The sequence below is a fragment of the Danio aesculapii genome, chromosome 8, assembly GCF_903798145.1.
Source record: "Danio aesculapii chromosome 8, fDanAes4.1, whole genome shotgun sequence".
NCBI classification, from domain to species: domain Eukaryota; kingdom Metazoa; phylum Chordata; class Actinopteri; order Cypriniformes; family Danionidae; genus Danio; species Danio aesculapii.
In genome coordinates, this window is record NC_079442.1 from 38,841,568 (window position 1) to 38,866,096 (window position 24,529).

At 34.9% G+C, this 24,529-nt stretch overlaps 1 protein-coding gene across 6 annotated transcripts in view; it reads left to right on the forward strand.

Annotated features, from left to right (window-relative positions):
• The first annotated feature begins 20,148 nt into the window (after positions 1-20,148).
• Positions 20,149-24,529, forward strand: part of cep350 (centrosomal protein 350) — a 52,370-nt gene continuing 47,989 nt past the window's right edge. For all 6 annotated transcript variants that reach the window (XM_056463920.1, XM_056463924.1, XM_056463925.1 and 3 more), the window contains exons 1-2: positions 20,149-20,250; positions 22,458-22,548. The gene's annotated coding sequence lies outside the window, so the exon portion shown is untranslated. The remainder of the gene's footprint in view (positions 20,251-22,457; positions 22,549-24,529) is intronic.

The window sequence follows — 24,529 nt, forward strand, 5'->3', positions numbered from 1 at the left end:
AAAAGAAGAAGAAAAAACTGTGGGAAACAGATATTTCATACTTGTTTAACATACAACCAACTTAGACTCATTGTGAATACATACCCATGTCCACATTTCTGGAGAGCGCAAATTATGTCACCAGAGGTAGCATTTTGTCTTTGAAATGTTTCTTTTTGTGCTACCAGCTGACCGCTTACCTCCGTGTGGACTGCTTTTCTGGTGTTACCAGTTTGCCCAGTGGCTCGCCGTGTACACTGCAGGACATGGGAGTTGACCGCGTCGACGGTATTTGAGTTCGGCGAAGAACAGTTTCAGAAAAAAACGGTAAAACAAAAGCAAACACAAAAATAAATAAATAAATAAACAAACAACAGGTTGAAAAAGTAGTGAAATCACACTGCCGCGGCAGCTTTTCGTTTTCTAGATTGCTTTTGAAAACACTATCTGTTGGATTTAGGGAAGGGGTGGGTGGGTCAGTCGATCAGTCAGTCAGTGGACAGCAAGCTGGCCTGGTCGGCTGAGTGTATATTGCACCCTCTGGTGGATTTATGCGAGAAGACGACGTGCGAGAGAAATTTGAGATCATCAAAAAGCACACACAGCGGCCTCTGGCGGATTTGCAAAAACAAAAATTGCAAGCAGATGTACCTCTGGTTACGTATTTTCACTGTCCCTAGAAATGTAGACCTGGGTACATATCCGCAATGAGCCTGGGTTGCATACAACTCGTCCAACCTTTAAGCAGATGAGCTTCAGCAGCAGAAGAGCATTCCAGTCCAATTCTCTCAGCTAATTTGGCAAAAACAACCATTGGGATCCATCCATCCTGCCTTGTGTCAGAGGTTCAGGCTGCTGCTGTGGCTGTTGTAATAATGTGGGGTCTATTCTCTTAGCACAGTTAGTACCAAATGAACATTATGTAAATGCCACTGTTTTCCTGAGTTTTGTAGCTGACCATATCTATAGTTTACTCATCTGGCGACAGATACTTTCAGCAGGTTAATGCACCTTCTGACAAAGTTTAGATTATCTCAAATTTTGATATACTGTAGTATCAATTTGCTTGAATGGCCTCCTGTGTCACCATAACTCAGTCTAATAAGGCACTTTGTGGGATGAGGTGGAATGTGAGATTAGCATCACTGATTTGCCTCAAATCTGCAGCAACTGTACAATGCTATCACATAAATATGTACTAAAATCTCCAACACAGGTTGACTGGAGTTTCTAGAAAATAACACTATAGCTCAGTATCATGCAACTTTTCACACTAATGATATTTACAGGGACATATCGTCAGGATTATTGGTATGCAGCTCTTTCCACAGAAGCAAATAAATATCACAAAACAATTTAACTGTGTCTATGGTTCGAATCGAATACATTTTCTCAACAAATCTTTTTCTTTATTTTGTCTCACCTATGTATCTCCATATGGACGACTTATCTGGCATTGTCCTTTTGCTTAGTAGCTCACTTTGTAGAGTGTTGTACTAGCTCAGGTTTGGGTTCGGTAAAGCAAGGTTCCACAAAAGAGATAAAAGAAATGTAAAATCAAAGTAATCAAGGTGTAAGCTTTAGAAAACACTATTAGCTGGATTTATGGAAGGTTTCAGAAGTCCCAGCTTCTAATGGATGTATAAAAGAAAGAAAAACGTGTATCTGAAACATACGACAAAATACACCCTAAATAAGGTATTTCAGATTCACAAAAATGTAGACATTGCCTTAAAGTGAATTGTGATCTGAATTGTGCATTGAATTGTAACCGGAGAAATATATTTTATGTTTCAGAAAAATGTAGGCGAGGCACATAAAATCTCAGAGGAATGCTTCCAGTGCCTTGATAAATCTATGCCATGAGGAAATAAGCAAAACAAAAAGAGGTCCATTGTGGTCAACATAGGCTTATTTTGAAAACGTAGCCCTATAAACATTTTTACTAATTATGTAGGCAGATGTACGTATGGCTGAATTTCATCTTTAAAATGAACGATACGGGGCAGTATGACGCCGTTCCTTTTCGCGATTACCAGCTGACCGCTTACGTCCGTGTGGACGGCTTTCCCGCTGTTGCCAGTTTGTCCAGTAGCTCGCCATGAACGTCAGCGGACTTGAGACACAGAGAGGAGTTGACCACAATGACAGGCATCAAGTCTGGTAAAGAACGGTTCCAGAAACCGGCTAAGACAAAAACAGAAGCCAAAAAATAAAATAAATAAAACAAATAAATAACAGGGTGAGAATGTGGTAAAAATCAGGCAAGGGATTTTCTTCTTCTCGATAGCTTTTTAAAACCGTCGCTGGATTTAGGGAAGTGGGTGGGCGGGTCAATCGCTGCTTGAAAACACTATTGATTGGGTATAGGGAAGGAGGAGGATGGGTCAGTCAGTTGTTCGGTCGATCAGTCAGTCATTCAGTTGTTCGCCAGTCAGTCTACATCGGCCTCTGGTGGATTTAGGCGAGAACAGCAGGCAAGAATGGCACTTCAGAGAGAAAGTTGAGATCTGAAAAAACGTACACAGTGGCCTCTGGTGGATTCGTCAAAACAAAAACTGCAAAAAAAAAAAAAAAATGTAGCTCCTGGAACGTATTTGGTGCTCTCCAGAAATGTATATAGGTGATACGTTTTCAGAATGAGCCTGGGTTGAACGTGGTACTAGCAAGGTTTGGTGACCAGTGAATGATTATGTTGAATACAAATGTTAAAGAAATCTCATTTTTAACCACCGTATGCTATTTTGAAAAACTTCAACCAGCACAATGAAATGTTTTTTCTTATACGTTTAATGCTATAGCAACAGGACATCATAACACCTCTAAAATAAGGAAAAATAAAAATACAATCATTAATATGGCACAATAGTTTCGCTTATACAGCAGTGATTCAGTTGGCAAGCAAATGAAGACTTTTCTCTCATTATTTTCAGATGTGTCTCTTCTACACTCAATAATTTAACAAGATACCAAAGCATGAATGTCATCAAAAGTGAGAAATTTTAATATAACCTCAACATTTTTCATCATATTCTTCCAGAAACAAATTATCTAAGCTATGCTATCCACATTAATTGCACAGCTCTACTCCCACTATGTCAACAATGTCTCACTTGTGTCTATTTTGATTTCCTAAAGAGCTTTCATCTGATTCAAGAGAATCATCTGAGGCAAAAAATACCCATTTCTTCCCTGAATTTTAAAAGGGCAACCTCTGAGCAACAGTAATTTCCACTTTGTTTCTCTGTACCACTGTAATAGCAGCTATTTTAGTCCTACAAGCCAAGAGTGACAGTTTCTACTTTCTACAAAGGGAATATTATTCATTTTGTTATAAGATGGGAAAATACAATACTAAACTGAGGCAGGGAAGAAAATAAAAGATCAATCTAAGGAAATACTATTGAGTTGCTGCCCATTCCCTGCTGTTAGCCTCCATCAGCCATGAAAATTACACTCATTTGCACTATATGCTTTTTTAATTATCACCACCGTGAATAGAAAAAGCAAAGATTGCCTTGAACAAGCATCAACTTTTCTGAGGACACGAAGCAAGACTAAACACATAATGATCGACTCCCCTTCAAAAGCATGACGTCAATATATGGAAAATATATGGAACAGCTGACATCAATATATGGAAAAGAAGAGGCATAAAGTAGGTACCCTTGGAAATTCATTCTTAGGGAGTAAGAAGTCATGGATATTTATTAGCATGCAAGACAACAACCTGAAAGCCACTATTTAGTGTAAAGCAGACTGTCAGATTGAATATTCATATTCAATTCGGCGACAACCTGTAAGAGCTTTAAAGAAGTCGCATTATTTCAGATGTGTCAGCGACCCATCCAAACAGATTTGGCTCAGTTTAAAACAACATACAACTGGGGTTTAATGTAATAAGATTACCTAGGACACTTTATGTCCTCCTTGATACCTGCACTCTAATTGGGTTGTTCACATCAGACATGTTTAAACATCTTTTGATGCCTAAATCAGGCTTTCCCCAGATGGTGAACCCTTGGGGGTTCATAATAGAACTGCGAAGGGGATTGTGAGTCGGTGAAAAGCTAATAAAGTCTAATCATTAAATCAAGGCTGAACAATGACTCACAGATAAAGAGATATGCTGAATGTCTAATAATCAGTTAAAAGGCTGTGATTTAATTATGTTCTGTTGTTTTTATCAAATATATGTTGTATAATTGTAAAAATAACTATAAAGTATGCAAGAATGATTGCAATTTTATCTTTTTGCCAAGTTGTGCAGTCCTGCATATAAATAAACAATCATAATAAAACATTTACTAAAAACATATTTTCATTTACCAACATCACAGAACCACAAATATGCTAATGTGTTGATGAAATATTGAAATTACCTTAAATATTTAACATCTAAAGCTGTGTTTTCACTTAGTGTTAACAGGTGGTCAGCAAAGACAAATTACCATTTCCATTTGGTATTAGTATGCATTGAATTGTGCTTCTTGTGACTATCAGTGAATTCCAACAGATTTACTCACTTTAAGTATTCAACTAATCGCTAAAAAGCAACAGATATACTTGTCTTTTAAAGAAAAGACAACTAAACACTTTAAATGCAACAGATTTTAATCAGGTTTTCCCAAGATGGTGAACCCTTGGGGGTTCATAAAGGAACTGCAAAGGGGATTGTGAGGTGGTGAAAAGCTAATAAAGTCTAATCATTAAATCAAATGTAAAACGAAAACGAATAAGCAAGGCTGACTAATGACTCACAGATAAAAAGACATGCTGAATGTCTAATAATCAGTTAAAAGGCTGTGGTTTAATTATGTTCTGTTGTTTTCATCAAATATGTTGTATAATTGTAAAAATAACTATACAGTATGCAAGAATGATCTCAATTTAATCTTTTTGCTAAGTTGTGCAGTCCTACGTATAAATAAAAAAAAAACGTAATAATCATTAAAAACATTTACTAAAAATATATTTTGTTCATTTACCAACATCACAGAATCACGAATATGCTAATAAAATATTGAAATATCACCTTAAATATTTAATATCTAAAATGCCCTGTTTTGACTTGGTCAACTGAGACTAGTGATGAGAAGTTCAGATCATTTTACTAACTCTGACCTTGATGAGTCTCGTTCATTGAGATGACTGAAACTTTTTTTTGAGTCATTTCGTTCATTTCGTTCAATTTGCCAAAATATTATTTAAATGTTACGAGTTGCTTCCAAACTTGTATACAATTAGCCCAAATGGTGATTACACTACAAACAAGTCATAACTAGAATGCTAAGAGAGAGAAAATAATCATTTATTGTTTAACCTGGTGTTTTATCTATAATTATGTCAGCTCACCTCTTCTGACAGGTCTTCAAATTTGGGTGGTTTGTCCATGTCACACTGACAGTCCCATAAAATTTTAACCAATGCACACAGTCTAAGCCGAAAGGAGCCATTATTAGTTCACCTTTTGGGTCTTATGGTTTTTGAGTCATTCGTTCATCACGTGACAGCATGTAATAAGAGATGACTCAAACCCGAGAACTCAAGTGATGAAGGGATCTTTTTCTGGCTCTAAATGCTTATGACTGGCTTCTGTCATTCACATGATAAACAAACGACTCAAACCCAATAGAAGACTTGAAAAAGGAATCATACATTTCTCGAGTCATACAAAAGATTCGTTCAAAATGAACTAATCGTTCAAGAATGACCCAGCTGAGACAAATCACCGTTTCCATTTGGGAGTAACATCCACTGAAATATGTTTCTCCAAAGTGCCCTCCAAAGGGCACTTCTGAGTGAAAACAATAGGTGCCATATTAAAGTGTCATTCTAAACCAAAGTGCTCCAAACTGGCAACTTCGAAGGGCCATTCAGAAAGAAGGATTTTGAAGGGTACAACTGATGGGCGCTTCGGGCTCCCATGATCCCTTGCACAGGAATGGTGATTAGTATATATTAACTGTGTTCCATTCCTATGCCCTAATCCCTTCAAAGGGTTAACCTTCAGGAGTGACAGCTTTGAAGGGATTAGGGCATAGGGTTGAGACCTTCGTGTTTGGATTTTGACCCATCCCTTTTATTTCGTCACACTCCGGATCACATATAGGAGCAGTCAGCGTGATGCACATGTACTTTTAAATTAACAAATTTCACGGCTTAGAAGCAAACAGGCAAGCAATCAAATAAAAAGGACGTGGATGGCAAGTATGACTTTGATTGTAATCTGTTTAATGCAGCAAGATATCTGCTTTGTATAGTCTCTCACAATGTGTCCCATAACAATCACACGTCATGTTAAGTAAGTGTAAGTTAGTAAATGTGATCTTTTGTGGCCATACGAATCCATTCGACCAGATATTTACTCTGAAATTAGAGAATTTCAAAACATTTTAGACTCTGTTTAGACACCTGTATTTAACACTGTCTACCTATCTAATTATTTGCCTCAATCTGAATAAGACAATAATATGATTAAGGCCTTTACATGAGTTGCTTTTTGAAAGTTCCTTTCATGATCTCGTTTTACATGTTATAGCACAGTTCGATTAACTTCATTGTGTCACGGCGCTATCCACGTTTCCTACAGAGTTTCATGTGATTACAGGTGTTTCATTTTTAATTTGTTGACTTTAACTGCAGTGCTGTGTCATAAGAAATCTTGTCCCCCCTGACAAATTGGTCCGCCAAGACCCTGGGTGATCCTATTGGTTCACTGGAGTTGTAATAGGTATAGTTTGTAGCGTCTGATTAAAAAAATATATATAAATGCAGCGAAATCTCGTTTGAATTTGTGTAATTTAAAACAACGTTATAATGACATAAAACTATTTAAATTATGTATTTTGAATACTGATGTACAACTAAAGGCGTGTGTTGTGGCATGGAGAATTTCTCTTTCATGCTTTTAAATTAGATAGCCTACAACGTGCTACCACTTCTTATGTAAACATAGTTTCATATAAATACATAAAAACATCAAATAGACATCATTAAATGTTTACAAACATTTCAATTATTTCAACTATGCGTGTCTTCAACTTGTAGTTACCGATAATGTTACCAATATGATAAGTCTTGTTAAAATCTCAAGACTGAGAATAGACTATAAAAAGCACTTTTGATCAAGCATTCAACGCAGACGATCCATTTGGGGTCCTAAGTGGACTTGATTGCAGGGGGACTCGATTTCTCACCACACCGGCAGTTTCCCTTTCATTTAGGAACACTTTATTCATGCACCCGCGTGACAAACTGTGGTATTGGATGAGTGTATGATGTAAGAACCGCTGGAAGAGTGTTGTTCTAATGGAATTTGATACCGCACGTCCAGTGGAAAGGAAAAAAAACATCCGCATTTCGCGATGTGTGTGTCTGTGGTCCTTCACTATCTCGGTAGGTGCAGCTTAATAATGTTGGGTCAAAAACAGCCGTGTGTGTTTAGACTATCTTGTCACAAAATGCAGCAACAAGTCCTACATGACGGTATTAGTTTGATTGCAGTGTTTACATGTCTGTACTGCACTTCAATAATGAGACTAAAAATCGGCATACTTCACATGTCTTAATTCAATTAGTGTTTAGTTCGATCTTAATCAAATCAAATTAATAAAAAATTGCTGTTTACATGGTAGACTCTTAATCAGAGTATTGTCTTAATCGTATTTAAATCTGACTATTGGTGTCCATGTAAATGTACTTACTGTCAAGTTTCTGTTTCCCCATGTCATGATGTGCCTTTGTTCTGTTATGTAACTCCTTTGTTCTGTTTTCCCGCCATTTGTTAGTGTTTATTAGTTCCACCTGTGCCTTACCCCTGTTTGTAATCAGTTTAATCATGTCCTGTGTCTTTATACCCCTGGGTTTAGATAAGCTGTGTCCCAAATGGCACACTATACACTCAACAGCATAGTATATGTAGTAGTGTTGTCTCAAATGTAACACTGAGGGTTTTTTAAACTTATTTCCCTGATGACGTTTGTTGGTTAACCATATTAGTGAAATAAATGACCAAAGTACCAAATAATACCTGCCATGAGTATAGGCGCATTCACGATCCGGAGGTGGTATAATCGCAGCAGAATAGCAGAATTTTGCAAAACACAATCCAAAATAAATCAAGTAATCCAACATCAGTGGCCAAAAGCTCCGCCTCTTCCGCTACATGAGCAAAGCAGCAGCCGTTGAGTGCTTAAGGTGTCCAACATTTAACACTTCTTTTTAACGTTTGAATAAGTGCATCATCCGGGTATTTAAAGTGCACTTAATCTTTTTAGAGTTTTCAGTGTGAATGCACTATTTCTAATACAAAATGGCACAGAATAGTGCATAAGTATGCGATTTATGTAAATAAATATATGTTTTTGATCATCCCTGTTGCCTGTGCATTTTTGGAGAGTGCACATGTGACAGCAATGCCACAGTCACACTAGAGTTTAAGCTTTCAAAATTCGGTCGTATGGTGCTGTGAAAATGGGCGTGATTAAACAAGATGATTAGACATTTAAAAAAGCAAGCGATTGGTCCATATTGTCCAGAGAGGTCATGTTTTGATCCTCGATTGGTTTCACACAGTCAAGTGATACGATTTCGCAGGTCACCAAGTTCACCAAGCTTAAACTTTGCAACACAGCGAACTGCAAAACTTGTCGCACGAGCTTGCGTTTCCGGTCAGGCGGGGAGTCTATGGGGAGAAAAGTCCAGTGTGACCGCAGCTTAATCTGGTAAAAAAAACTGTTGGGAACTATAAGACGGACATCTTTGAACGATGTATTGAATCTCATTGTTTTCTCCACATCTGGTCTAGCGAGTGGTAAATTTTGTTAAAACTGTACAACACAAAATGTGCCATATGTTTTCAACACGTGTAAAGAACCCGTGAGAGAAATAATATAAATAAACGTGTTCCAAATAGTACTCTCTGAAAACAAACCAGTCTATCATACAAGTAACAAGTCTTGCTTATATCTAAGAGCAGTTTGAAAGAATCACGCAGTCAAAGAGATATCACATTCAGTGATATGATAAAGAACCTCTATATTACATTTTCAGCACATCTAAGATATTCTGGCTATCTTGTTTAAAAACCTGGAAATACAGCACTAGATTAAAAGGTATGTTTGAATTCTGTAGAGCCCTGACACGTCACCTACAATATCACGCTTAATGGCCTGTGTCACCATAACGGCTTCACCCATTTTGAAAATGAGACTCCATACGTCACGCTGAGTTTTTGTAAACGCTGCCATAGAAGACCTGAGGAGCCTTTGAATTAAACAGCTCAAGACATACGTAACCTCCTCCGAGGACAGAGCCGAGACTCCAGAACAGACGGAGAGAACGAGTTCAAAACTAATCAGAGTCTAATTATGCTGAAAAGATGCTTTAATCGATGACTTGCCAGACTCTGAATTACAGCCTCTCTCATGCATTGGTGCACCTTTAATGCTCTCGAATAAGAACTAGCTTGATTTTTTTTCTTTTTTTTTGTTAAGAAAAAGGCTTCTTTTACCACTCAAGTACTCAGAAATTTATAGCACAGCCGTCACATTACAATGAAAGACTTGTTAATGTGACAGGAGTGCTGCTATTGAACTCTTCACAAATGTTCACATGGATGAGTGATAAGTACAGTGTGTCTATATTTTCTTATTCTCTCACACATTTTTTAAACATCTAAAATCTATTATTTAAAGGAAAGAGACTGTAAAAGACCAACCTCATTAGAAGTTTTTGTTTTGGCAGATTTTTTTTTTCATTATAAACAACAGACACCCCTGTGGGATATTAATTAATTCTAGCAACGTGTCTTAACAACATTTCTGAGGTCGCGCGGAAGTTGTTGTCAACAAGGTCATGCCTTCACAGTCACATGATGAACAGATTAAATTCACATGTTGACTGTTCAAACGCGTGGAACATGAAAGCAAAAAATGCTTAATTGAACTTAGGAGGACCTTAATAATGAACTTGAATTTCAATCCTTGTCTCCATGACAACAAACAAAGAATCTACCGCGTTCACGAATCAGAGAGCCGTTCACATTGCTTCGCGGGGGAATCTGGATCAAAGTGTGGTGTTTTTACTTGGACCAGCATGATTCACATGGTAAATAGGATAAAAGGACTGCAATTTCAGTAAACGTTGAAGCCCTCTGAATGTCTGGTGTCATGGCACTTTAGGATAACAAGTTCCAGGAACATGCGATGAAGAGATTTGTTGACTTCACAGGCAGCCTTTCTAGAGATCAAAGTGGAGAAGAGACAAATCCAACATCGAATCATCCCGATCCTGAAACTGCTGCCACTCTGAGCTGTCTTTGTGGATAAGAGCATCCGGTTTTTCTTAGTAGACGTTTACATCACACCATTTTCAGCTAAAACATTTTCAGCTATAAATTTTCATGCATTTTGACCATTCATTAACATGACAACATGTTTGGGAAATCATTATTGTGTAACAGTGTATGTGATTTTGTAAAAATGATGATATTTGAGTATGTGCATGGATATTGTAGCATGTGTGTATATATATATATATATATATATATATATATATATATATATATATATATATATATATATATATATATATATATATATATATATATATATATATATGTATATGTATGTATATATGAGCAATATCACACGAGTAGCAGTGCGATATGGCTGTATATTGGCACTGGTGGGAGGGGAGGTAAGCATTGGCTGCTATGAGTGTGACTTATGAGTGCGCTTATACAACAGTTCGACTGCATAATCGTGTATATAAAAAAGAAAATCAAACAAGGAGATTCTCAAAAATCCTTTTGTATGAGGAATTATTATTCCGCCATTCATTCACATCTGTTGCTACTTCACCAACGTCCTTTAGAGCTAGTATTTGAATGATTCTCTAGCATAATGTTTAGAGTGATGACAAAACAGGTGATTTTGCTCACATTTTAAAATTATTAGGCTGAAATGCCATCAGTCTAAAGTAATTTCCAAGTATTTCTCTGTTGCAATCAGGATTATCACAATAAGTAATCCCGAAAAAGCCAAAGCAAAGCAAACACTACCAGATTATTATGGTATAAATACAGCACTACAACATACAAAAGAGAGAGCTCAACTTAGAGTGTCACTTACCAGTTTTATAATTACAGATCAGCTGTAATTTGAAATTGATGCTGAGTTTTTCCTCCCCTAAGCACTTATCACACTAGATATCGCATATGGACTCTGACCCTGAGATTCATTCACAAACGAATCGCTCCCTCCGTTAGAATGAGAAGTGAAAGCAGGAGGAGAGGAGGTGTGTTTCAGGACACAGATTAGATTAGTTTTCACAAGGAGCAGGATAATACATTTCCATACACACAAACACATGTTCTTTGGTGGTAATGCCCGTGCGGTCACATGTCCATCAATGTAGAAAAGTGATGTAAAATTATAATTTTCGTAATTTAAAAAAAATATATTTGCATAATGACCACAGGGAAAACCACTCCTGATCATAGATATATAAAAATATGTGTATATCTCTGGCTCTAGATGGCCACAGTCCTCCACTACAGCTTGATCCTGCATTCATTTCAAAGGAGCGCTACCCTGTACTAAAATGGCAGCTCTATTGACGCATTCCTTCCAATAGACAACAACAGGGTAGGCGACATCTAATGAAAATATATATGAGCACTTATTATGAGATCTCTGTCGCCACCTTGTGGTGGAACGTCCACCCTCTTTGGGCACTATCCTTATAAATAAACTGCATAGTTGCAATCTAAACAACTACATTCTCACCTGAAAAAGCCTCAAAAGTACATTATGTTGTCCAACAGCAGCAATATTTGTCAAACTGTAGTGAGTTCATTCCTCTGCTTGTTTCTGTATGTGGGTGGAGTAATACACAAGGGTAAAGAGGCTGTACGAGTGCCAGTGTTGCCAGATTGGAAATGTCAAAGCATCGTACCAGAACCTCAAAATTATCGTATTTGGAGGAAAACTATCGTACACGATTCAAACGGAGAGTATACAGCTATTATCTAGACAAGTAGTGTTTTGACACAATGTGCAAATTACCATAATAATACGATAATTATCGTACATCTGGCAACACTGACAAGTGCTGATATTGCCAATCTCGATCGAGAACCAAACAAAACTGTTGTATTTGTAGTACTGTATGTGCATGCACGAATATGTATTCACTTTATGAACATTTGAAAGGATCAGACCACGCTTAGTGTTTCTTGACAAAGTGACATTGGCAACTACTGACCTGACATGAATAATACAGCTTGGGTTTGTTGGTCATTTTTATGGACAGCGGCTGACTTGATTAAGTTGCAACTTTTCAAAAACTTTTGGTACATAATTGTGATTAAATGCACCCTTAATGAAATCTAAAACATAATAATCATAAATCATACAACATCAAGACTGCAGGACTAAAATAACAATCATTTAAGCATTATAAAAAATATACATATCTTGATATTAAAGGGATAGTTGAACCTAAACAAAAATTCTGTCATAATTCACTCACTCTGCCCTTGTTGCAAAGGGCAAAAATGAGTTTCATTTCTCCCTATTCTTCATCTTTCTTCATCATTAAAAACCACTGACTTCCACAGTACAACTATGGAAATGAAATTTTAATATATATGACAGATTTATTTATTTATGTTTTTTGGGGGGGGGGCATTTTTGGTGAAATATCCCTTCAAAATACAATTATTAATTACAATTTTTTTAAAGGAATTTCTGATAAAAAAAACTAGATTTTTGGCAAAAAGAGCTGCTCTACAGCCATATTAAAAATGGAAGTGAAAAGCCTTTCAGGTGCATTGCGGTCAGAATCTTTTTTTTTCATTAATTGTTTAAGTGATTAATAATAAATAACTGAACAGGGGGAAGCCATTTGTCAGTGATATTACAATTTATGACTGATGTGGCAGTTCTGTGGTTTTCTATCAATACTACATAATGCACCTGAACATGGACACACCGCCTGGGGTGCTGACTCTAAAAATGAGGATGTCTGTTTTATCTGCTTTGCAACAGAAAACTTGTATTGACAAACACCTTGTTTCCTGAACCAGAATCAATGTGCACTGAGAGGCCCTCAGCTGTGTCATCAGGGAATGAAATAATGAAACTAAACTTTGGCCAGCAAGAGGTGATGTCCTTATTTTAAAAGTGCATTTGAACGATTACATTCACAATTACTCATTTAGTAATTTTGCTTAATGAAAAAAAATTCTTACCAGAACAAATATTTACAGTTACTTTATATGTGTGTTTAAATCGCTAATGGCCTCAATGGACTACTTGAATGGAGCTTCATTACGTACTTCTGCTTTTTAAAAAGTACTTTCCTGTTATGAATATTGTCAATGTGCTTTAATGTGGAATATTTTAGTCCACAGGCGATCCAACGCAAGACGACAACACAGTTGGATTGCATTAGTGCAAGTTGTTTGGCATCAGCTTGGTATGCCCCAGTCCTTAGAATGTTTGTAAACATTGTAAAAGATGTAAACATTTTCAGAAACAACAATAATATTAGAACAAACCCATATTTATTTTTTCATGGAGAATTACAATGTTGTATGTAATTTATGTGTTTAAGCTAAATATTGTATTAATATTTTCTATTCATACTACAGCACTGCCAGCACTTTACTGTTTATGACTGAATTAAATTGCCTATTTTTAACATAGCTAAATTACTTTAAGGAACAAACTGTTTAAACTTTTTAACATGAGCAAGTATTGTGGAGAGTGTTACTTGATGATGAATTATTTACTAATCTTTTCCTGGAATAATCTTTTCTTTTAGCTATTTAAAAAACACTTTAAGGAACACTGACAATTCCGCTTAACTTACTATAACTTAACATTAGAGTAGGCTATACAAAACAGACAGCGACCCAGCATCACAGTAATAACGTTAGTGACAACAGTGGTGTGAACAGTGTGAAATATGTATACTAACGTTACTAATGCAACATTAAGTGAATATTTTATGAACATTTACTTATTTATCAACTAAGTTACTTTAAAACTTCATAGATATAGGCTATATGATTGGCTAGCCTATGTGAGCAGATTTCTAGGCAACCTTAGAAATAATTTTGAAAATAATTAATTATATTTTCTTTTATTTGATTCAATTTCCTACCTCTGAAAATGGCGTTTTGTCTTTTGGACGCAGTTGCTGTTTCCTGGACTAATGTTAAAATCAAGAAAAATGTGCACATGAAATATACAACATAATTAGTGTGATTTTGTCCGAAAACGAACCAATCATGTTGTTCCATTGTCAAACAAACTGCACTTTTGAAACAGTTCTTTTTAGAGAATCGAATCGCACGAATCACACTCAGAAACAAATGAATAATATTTTACTCTTTGAAAGCTTCTTCATGCATGAATCATGTCTCCCACACATAAATACTTCATTTTTCATGTCTAATTCCAATAAATATTAACTAATTAACTGAGATGTTAGAGCTAATTATGTATTAATACTGATTTGCGTTGACAAAATGTGTTTGAAGATACACTTTATGAGTCTTTGACAGTGATGTAACAAAATTAATTACAAATACTCAAATTACTGTAATTTAGTAGATTTTCTCAGGAATTGTAATTTACTTTTTAAAAATGTGTACTTTTACTTTCCCTTGAGTACATTTTTAGTGCAGTATCGATACTTTTACTCCTACTATTTTCTTTCAAATCGCATCACTGTTTTATTTTTTCTTGTCTATGGGGATTGCCTGAAAAGAAAAATCAGTCCTGTGATTCTTCTCCAATCAAATCTCCCATAGAAACTAAATAGCATCCTTTTAAACAACCTCAAACATGGGTGGTTTATACAGGCAGCAAACCGTTTTGAAGCATTAAAAGTGTCCTAGAATATGTGCAAAATCTTTATATGAAATGACCCGGAGATTGTTTAGACTGCCCAAATGGCCTTAAACAATCACTAAATGCACTACAGAATGTTACGTTTTCACACACGCACAATTTGCATGTAAACACATCAGCTGTTCACAGTGCAATACTCGCTACTCACTACTCTTGAGTATTTTTAAAGGGCTACTTTTCACTCATAGAGTAATTTTTACAACAGATACTTTTATTGTACTTGCACTACATTTTTGGCCAAGTAATGGTACTTTTACTTAAGTATGATTTTTCAGTACACTTTGCACCACAGGTCTTTGAGAAATTCTAATGAATTACCATAGTGTGTTGATTGTTTAACGCAGGGGTGACCAACCCTGTTCCTAGAGATCTGCCTTCCTGCAGATTTCAGTTGCAACCCATATCAAACACACCTGCCTGTAATTATCAAGCGCTGTTTAGGTCCTAATTAATTGGTTCAGGTGTGTTTGATCAGGGTTGGAGCTGAACTCTGCAGGAAGGTAGATCTCCAGGAACAGGGTTGAGCACCCCTGGTTTGGAGTGTCTAAAATTCGATGAAAAGTATTTCAAAAACTAGCAAGTTTTCCTTGATTCTAGCTAAAAAGCAATGGATACAGTTTCAGGTGAACCAGGTTCATTAAAAAACTCATCCCTGCCAAACATATAGCCTACATAAGTAGCTATAGACTAAATATGTGAATGTGATCAATTAGCACAGCACATGAAATATGCAATGCAAATGGTGTGATTTGATATGAAAAATGAACCGATCATGTAGTGCCATTGTCAAACAAACTGCACTTTTGAAATGGTTCTTTTTAGAGAAATGAATCGCTTAAATCACACTCAGAATCAAATGAAACTCTTTAAAAGGTTCTTCATGTATGCATCATCTCTCTCACACATTAATACATTTTTTCATGTCTAATTCCAATAAATGTATTAACTAATTAACTGAGATGCTAGAGCTAATTATATAATAAAACTGATTTGCGTTTGACAAAATGTTTTTGAAGATACACTTTATGAGTCTTTGAGAAACTTTAACGAATTATTATAGTGTTTTGATTGTTTAGAGCAGGGGTGACCAACCCTGTTCCTGGAGACCATCCTGCAGATTTCAGTTGTAACCATTATCAAACACACCTGCCTGTAATTATCAAGCGCTGTTCAGGTCCTAATTAATTAGTTCAGGTGTGTTTGATCAGGGTTGGAGCTGAACTCTGCAGGAAGGTAGATCTCCAGGAACAGGGTTGAACACCCCTGGTTTAGTCTCTCTAAAATTCGATGAAAAGTATTTCAAAAACTAACAAAAATTTTCTTTGTAAAAGTCTGATCTTAAATTACAATTTCATCTCATCATGTGGCATCAAGGGCAAACATATTAGAGATTATATTTCTTGAATCTAGCTAAAAAGCAATTGATACAGTTTCAGGTGAACGAGGTTCATAAAAAAACTCATCCCTGCCCAACATACAAATATAATATAGCCTATATAAGTCGCATAGACTCGATATGTTTAGAACGATTTAGCATGGCAAATCACATCAGTTCACTGAAATGACAATAATGACAGACAAACAAATAAAAACGTATCAAAATACATATTTTAAAAAGACTGAAAGAAGTTACGGCAACCTAATGTAAATATCACCTACAAAACGTAAGCAGGCATTCCATTCTAAGAGGCAGTGTAAACCTGTGTGACAATCAGTGTGCAAATGAACGTGTATAAGAACATAAGCTTACCAGCATCAGATCCGCGGAGCGCAGCTACAAGTGCCCTGAGTTCCATCACCGCAATAGCGCGCAGGAACGCAGAGAGTCCTTCACTATTCCTCACGTTCATTCACCTGCGACTGGTTGGCGATTTTCCATTCCTGCCCTGCCCGTGTTTTGAAAATATGTTTCTGTTAAGCGAGTAAGTACATCTGTCTGTCTCTCTCTCTCGCGTGCGCGCTCGCTCTCTCGGATACAGCACCAAAATGGTTAATGCACTGGAGAGATTGCGGGTGCTGAACACAAATACCCAGTTTCAAACTGAGTACGACAGGTTAGATCACCAGAGGGGGGCCGAGAGTCACTGTCTCGGTAATCAGGAAACATAAATTATTAAATATGTCACATTACGCTTCTTAACACAATGATAGTATAGGGTCAGCAGCTTTGGCTTGTGGGGATTTTAATGAGGACTGTCTTATCTGGGAATATTAGCTTTGGGTAAGTGGCGCGTAAAATCTCACGCACGGTATTTGACTAAATGCAGAGCCTGTTTAATGGTTTTGGTGGAGAGGGAAATTCCAAACAAATTGGTATGATTACTAGAGGCGATTAATCTATTGTTGAGTTATCGTTGAGACTTTGCACGTCTTAATGGAAATTTTAATGAATTAACCTAGGTACCACCGTTTTTGTGTACTTCTTTCTTTCTTTCTTTCTTTCTTTCTTTCTTTCTTTCTTTCTTTCTTTCTTTCTTTCTTTCTTTCTTTCTTTCTTTATTATCATTATTATTATCATTATTATTATTATTACTGATAATGTTTCTATTATTATTATTATTATTATATTAATCATGTTAATAAAATACAGGGTCCCAATAGAGTGCAAATGTATGCTAAATTCATATATATGCTGCTTCTTATAATGCAATTTCATTAGATCAAGACAAGTACATTTGCATTTTGTACATTTTGTTTAAATAAAGGTACCAAAACAGTTTATTTATTTATTTATTTATTTATTTATTTTATTAATCATAATTTATTAATTTTATTTTAGTTTTTTTCATTATAACTAATCTTGGAATTGAAATGGTTGCATTGATATTAACCCTTGTGTATCGTTTAACATGTATTCTAACCCCATGGTTGATCTTCAATGCTTAGGTCTTAATTTAATTTAATTTAATTTAATTTAATTTAATTTAATTTAATTTAATTTAATTTAATTTAATTTAATTTAATTTAATTTATTAAATGTAATTAAATGAAAAAAGTAAGTTTTTTGATTGTCTATTGTTGATTGTTTGATTAGTTTGCTCTCATTTCCTTTCAGAAATTACGATATAAAAATTGTTAAACTCAAGACCTTTAGGACATAAATTCTTATTAAAAACTCTATTTTAAGTTGTATCACAATGTCATTTAAGCAAAAAAAAAAAAAAAGTTGTACATTCTTTGATAATCTTCCATTTTCTTGGCTACATTCATCAAGTTTTGCCCATGGAGCATATATGTTTTTCGAGCACTACAGGGAAATAAATTAAAATAATGTGAGTGTATTGGTATCTGACTTTGTTTTGAACAAACTGAAAAATCGCTATGTGTGTAAGCGGTATTTCTATTATATTGATAATGCATTATTATAAAAACTATAATGAATCAGTATAATCAATAATACAGGATATTGTAATAATCCAAAATTATGCTTAGCATTAAGCATATGGAAAATAATATATTATTATTACTATAATAATAATTTATTATTTTTTTTTTTATTATTATTATTATTATTATTATGATTATTACTATTATACTATATAAAATTGATTCTTAAAATACTTATTAAAATAATGTATTCTTACTATCAGAACTTATACCAATAAAGAAATCCCTGTCAGTAAAAGCATAACAAATATTAATTTGCAATACTTTTATAAAAATCCATGGCCCTACGAGTATTTTTTTTTTAATTGACACATAAAGGTTAAGCATTCCTCATAGAAACAAAAGCTTTATTTAAAAGAAAATCAACAACAATTATTTTCCCTATCATTTATTCCACAAATGTCCTTAATTAAGCAGTTGGTAAGTTGTCCTCTGTTGTTTTGTGTGACCCACCATTTGACCATATTGTTGAAAATTGGGCAATAGTTTAGCTTCTTCCATAACTTTTAATTGGAGAATCTTTCTTGCACAGAGACAGAAACTAAAATGCTATTCTTTTTGGTCATTATGTTTTGAATAAGTATTGTGTTGCATTTTTAATGAATTAGTTTTGTTGAAGAAAGAAATTATTGTTTTGGTTACTAGGGTTTCTCTTTAACCCAGGATACACCTCACACTGCTCCAGGCAATCCTGAAGCAAGAGAAAACACAGACGTGCTTTCTTTCTTTAAAAAACAAACAAAAAAAACCTACTTCACACTCCAGGCAAGATCACAAAACCCGGCTTGCATTCAGGTCACATTTTCTGTGGTGTGGAGTGACAAAACAACAACAACAACAATATGAAATAAATTAATAAATAAAAGTGTAAATGTGTAGAATAATAAATAAATCAATAAATAATATTTATAATAAATAAAGGAAAAATAAAAAAACTAATAATTAATTCATTCATTTTCTGTTTGGCTTAGTCCCTTTATTCATCTGGGGTCACCACAGCGGAATGAACCACCAACTTATCCAGCAAATGTTTTATGCAGCAGATGCCCTTCCAGCTGAAACTCATCACTGGGAAACATCCATACACACTTATTCACACTCATACAACATAAACTATGGACAATTTAGCTCACCCGATTCACCTATAGCACATGTCTTTGGACTGTGGAGGAAACCGGAGCACCCGGAGGAAACCAACGCGGGGAGAACATACAAACTCCACAAAGACATGCCAACTGACCCAGCCGAGGCTCGAACCAACGACCTTCTTGCTGTAAGGCGACAGCCACTGCGCCACTGCACTGCCACCCCAATTATAATAATAATTACTGTTATTATTATTATGATGATTATTATTATTGCAATTTTTTTAAATCGTCACCAAGCATTATTATTATTATTGTAGGTAGTAGAGGTATTACTATTGCTATAGTATTACTATTTTTGCGTTTATTATTATTATTTTTAATATTATTAATATTATTATTATTATTGCAATTATTTTAATGCAATTACATAAATCATCATCAAGTATTATTAATATTATTATTATTGTTATTATTATTATTATTATTATTATTATTATTATTAAGTGCATTATATAAGTACATTACAAAAGCACTGTAATAATGCATAAAAGTGTCAATAATAAAAATATCATCAGTGCTTTTTGATCATTAAATGGGTGAAATATGTAATGCTGTTTTTCTGTTTGTATCAAAGATCAGAGAATGTTTTTGCTGTAGTTCCACTAGTGAGCACTAGATGTCAAACACGGCCTAGAAAAACAAAACTCGTTTTTACGGACGTATCGCGAGTTTCTCTCCGACGTGAACTTCCTGGAACAGTTGTTTGGATAATGGCGGACCGTCAAATCTAGCCAACGGCCGTGGTAACTCATCATTAAAGCCGGGAAACACACACCGAAAGGCGGGCAGTGGATACAATAAACTTTTAGGTAGGTATTGACCAATTGCATTCTGACTTCCACGCGTAATCAAAGACAACCTCATCATAGATACGGAAAAAAGTTTGTTCGCGAGGTTCACTGGTTTAGCCGGTTAGCAGCAGCTGTTAGCAACAACTTTCGTCAGAGATTTTAAAAACGCACTCCAGAATTTGTGTTTTAATATTGAGAAACTGTCAAAGACAGATTACTGTTAGGTCAAACGCACGGTTTGTCGGTTGTGTGGGTGATTTAGTGTGCCGTTTGATTCCTCTTCGGTAAGGTATTTAATGTTTAGTCGTATTTGTGTGATTGACATTTATGCGTCTTATGTTAGTTAAGTTACGCTAGCTTTGTGTATTACTCGTCTTTATATCTATATTTAATATCAACGTCTTCTATATGACGTTATTGTTGGTTCGCTAAAGTAATGTAGTTGCTATTCCGTATTATACATAAACTTGTGTTTATAATTCTTACCTTCTTATTATGTATGTTATTTATTATGTACTTTTTGTTTCCTGAAGGCATGTTTCAGCTCTAACAATCTCTAACAAAGCAGAGAAAATATACTGAGGCCACCGACAATCCTTTAAACGCCTCAGATAGATATTTTATCTTGAATTTGAATGTGTTGTCAGCTGATCTCTCAGCTGATGCTGTTGCTCTGTCATGTTTTTGTTTTGTTTTTGTTTTTGTTTTATTCACAATGATATTCAGAAGGGGGCTATTAGATCCAGAAGGGTTTATTTAGAGGCCAATCGATTGTTGTAATTAGCTGCTTTTTTATTTCAGCATCAAATTGGAGCTTTTCCAGGTAGATTTGTATAATTTATGAGGTGGTAGTTTAATAAACAAAGAGTTTTGTATCTATAAAGTCACCTTTTCCACTGGGTCTCTGTGAAGGAGGGAAAGTTGGTTTTATATTTGTTCGTTTTTAAACGCTTGTGACTAGGGCTGGGCGATTTGGCCTAAAATTAAAATCTCGGTTAATTGAACATTTTAACTTGATTATGATTATTAAATTATTGTTTTATATATATATATATATATATATATATATATATATATATATATATATATATAATTTTTTTTTTTTTTTGCGCCCTCATAGTTCACTGACAGGTTTTGTACAGTAAATATGCTCACATATTACAAGTGAGAGATTTCTGAATGAAGGGTGCATTACTTGATTTTAAAATAATTAAAAGAAACACACACACTATCTACTATCTATGATTATTTATTGAACATTACCGTTGAACAACTGAAATTAAACACACATGACCTAAAATGAACAGTCCCGTTTGTCTTATAAAAAAGTGATAATAATTAACTTGCACTTTTGGAAATAAAATTTATTATTTTGAATGTTTTTCATATTAAAAGTAGAAAATAAGCAGCTTCTCTTCTAAATAACTCTTGCATATGCTGCAAATAATATTTTAAACAGTGCATTTCTTGCATCTTCTGTAAACAAATGTTTTAATTTAGATAATAAATTTGATGTAATGGAAAATATGCCATTCCAAGGCCTGTCTGGCTCAGCTTCTAATCATCCTCAATGTAGTACAAAAAACAAAATAGTGACAAACAGAGCAGGGTCACGTGACTCCACACACGGTAAGGTAAGTAATTGAAAAAATTGACCTAGAAAAATTTGATCGATTAAAAGTAATCGCCCACACCCAGCCCTACTTGTGACATGGTCCCTTTAGATCATTTTGAGGGATATAAACAAAAACAATGGTCCCAATGTATTTCCTGTTTTACATTTTTAATTTCTATAGCTTCAGAGAAACAAAAATGAGCCACATATTCATAAATAATGTTATGATAGCTGTTTTAACATTAAGTTATGATTGAATTGCCTCTAGTTACAGTTATGAAATAGTTTGATAACAAGCAGGAAATGTTCATGGGCCAATGACATGACCACATTGAAATGGTCCAAATTGTTTACAGTGCGGCTTATTCAGTCTGTGATTATTAATAATTATTATATACCTGTTACTGTGAATATTTGGTTCGAAATTGCATGCAAGTATGTCTTCAAACCATTAGCAATATTTAACTGTTGTTCATTGGTTAGTCATTGGTGTCTAATATGATTTCTCTATTTAGAATTGGGAATGAATACTTATCTGAAATTATATTATTAAGGAAACAGACCAAATGTGTGAATGTAAAAACAACTATACCCTAATGTCTCTGTGCAGGTAGAGGTGGCAGAATCGCCAGCTGTCCAATGTGTCCAGCTGACCAGAAGACAAGGTGGACTTATGTCTCTCTGAATAAAGCTGCTGGAAAGTAAGTCCTGGTTTATAATGCGTTGTGCTTGCAGCATGTCCCTTGTGTTTGTTGGTCATATTAATTAGTTGTATTCAATATTTGTTTAAATGTCTGCAGTCATTAACTGAAACTAAAATCTCAGAACTGAGCAGTCCTGTGGTTAGATGAAGTTTCAGTTCCTAAAATATGAAATGAAATTCAAACATTCTTTGTCTTATCATTGTTTTTATTATACAGTTACAGAAAGGGAGATTAGAGTATATGTTTGAGCTATGTAGATGATGTAAATGCTTTCCTTTTTAGTAAGTTTTCAGATTTTGGGCTTAAAAGCAAGCTTCAATTGCTGATTCTGAGCAGTGTTGATGAGAAAATAATTGGATGAGATATAAAGATTGTGTCAGTTTCTTCAGTTCAAAGCACTTATCTAGTTTGCTCTTAATCCGGATGTCTTTTATGAATGGGTGAGAGTCACAGGTGGTGTTATTCCTTATTAGAGTCCCTGGAAACCTCACACACAAACGTTGCCAACTTATAATTGGAAAAGGGATTTAATTGAGTGTTTATCTTCGCGTATAAGTCAGAGGCCTATAAAAAGGTTTTCTCCCACCTATTAGAATTTATTCTGTTTGTTTTTATTTTGTTTGTGCAAATAGTATCAGATTTTTATTATAGAATATACCACTAAGTTGTAATTCATTCAGTGTAAATGTAGTTTATATAGAAAAATAAATGGGGTATTATGACATATTAAATTACAAATACATTTTAAATCTTTACACTGCCACTGTCTTTTAAACTGTTTTTACCCATCTGTAAGCTAAAGGTTTTAATCATTTATGCTATAAACACTTGCTCTGATAGCTCATTCATTTATGTAATTAATTAAGTAAATACATGCCTGTACAGTATTTCCTCTAGGACTTTTTCCAGCTGTGGCGGCAGACTCTGTTGGGCCTTTTACACAGATCTACTAACTACCTGTGGTGTTATTTCATTGACAAATGTCGTGAGCGCAGTTTTACAAGTCGAAATTGCATTCATGTAATACGAGCAAGTGAATCTCTGTGCTTGAGCGCCAATTTCCTCTGTTCGTGCACAAAACTTTGTGCGCCTTCAAATGTATGCTGCTCAAGTGCAGATTTTCTTGTGTGCTCTTAAATAAACACTGCTGAAATGTGATTTACTGCGTTTATGTAACGAGCATGTCTCCAACATTTTTTAGATTTGCTAGAAATATTTGTGAATGTCTCCAATAGACCTACAGAGTGGCATTAATGCATCCTGAAGTAAAGTGAAACGGCCATAAACTCCAGCAAAAAAAGTCATTGTATGCAGAGCTATTTGAGATATTTTATAAATAAAATATAATTGTGGAAACTGTTCATCAGAACTGAAAGCTCCGTCGTGTTTGCTGGCCTAACGCACCTGTCAGTCAGTCAGCACGTCACCTTAAAGGGTTAAACAAATAACGCACAGCACTACGGTTACAGAAAAGTTTGCGCTGTTATAATTCACTTACATTTTAATACGTTTTGGTGCGATTTATAAAATTGTTATTTTTTTAATTATAAAAAAAAAAAACAGCTGAATGTTTTGAATGAGAAGCTGTAATGTAGCCGTGGCGGGATGAATTTTGGTGTGGCGCCCCGCCATGGAAGAGTGAATGTAGCGGAAACCATGCTGTATGCAGTGTGTTTTACTTAAGTATCAATATTAACTACATTGAATGAAAGTAGAACATTACAATATTTCCCTCAATATTGTGAAATTTTGTTTCAGGTGCTATATAAAACATTAAAGTGTCTACAATTAAATTCATAAATTAAATTTGATGGAGACACGAAAATGTAATTCACTTATGTTATTAAAGTTTGTCATTTAACTAGACATAATAATTTTTAAGGTTGTTTGTTTGTAATAATCAGACTCGCAGTACAGAATTGCAAACATTTTGACATGTTTCTTCATGCTGGATTCAATAGAATTAGTCATTTTCTTG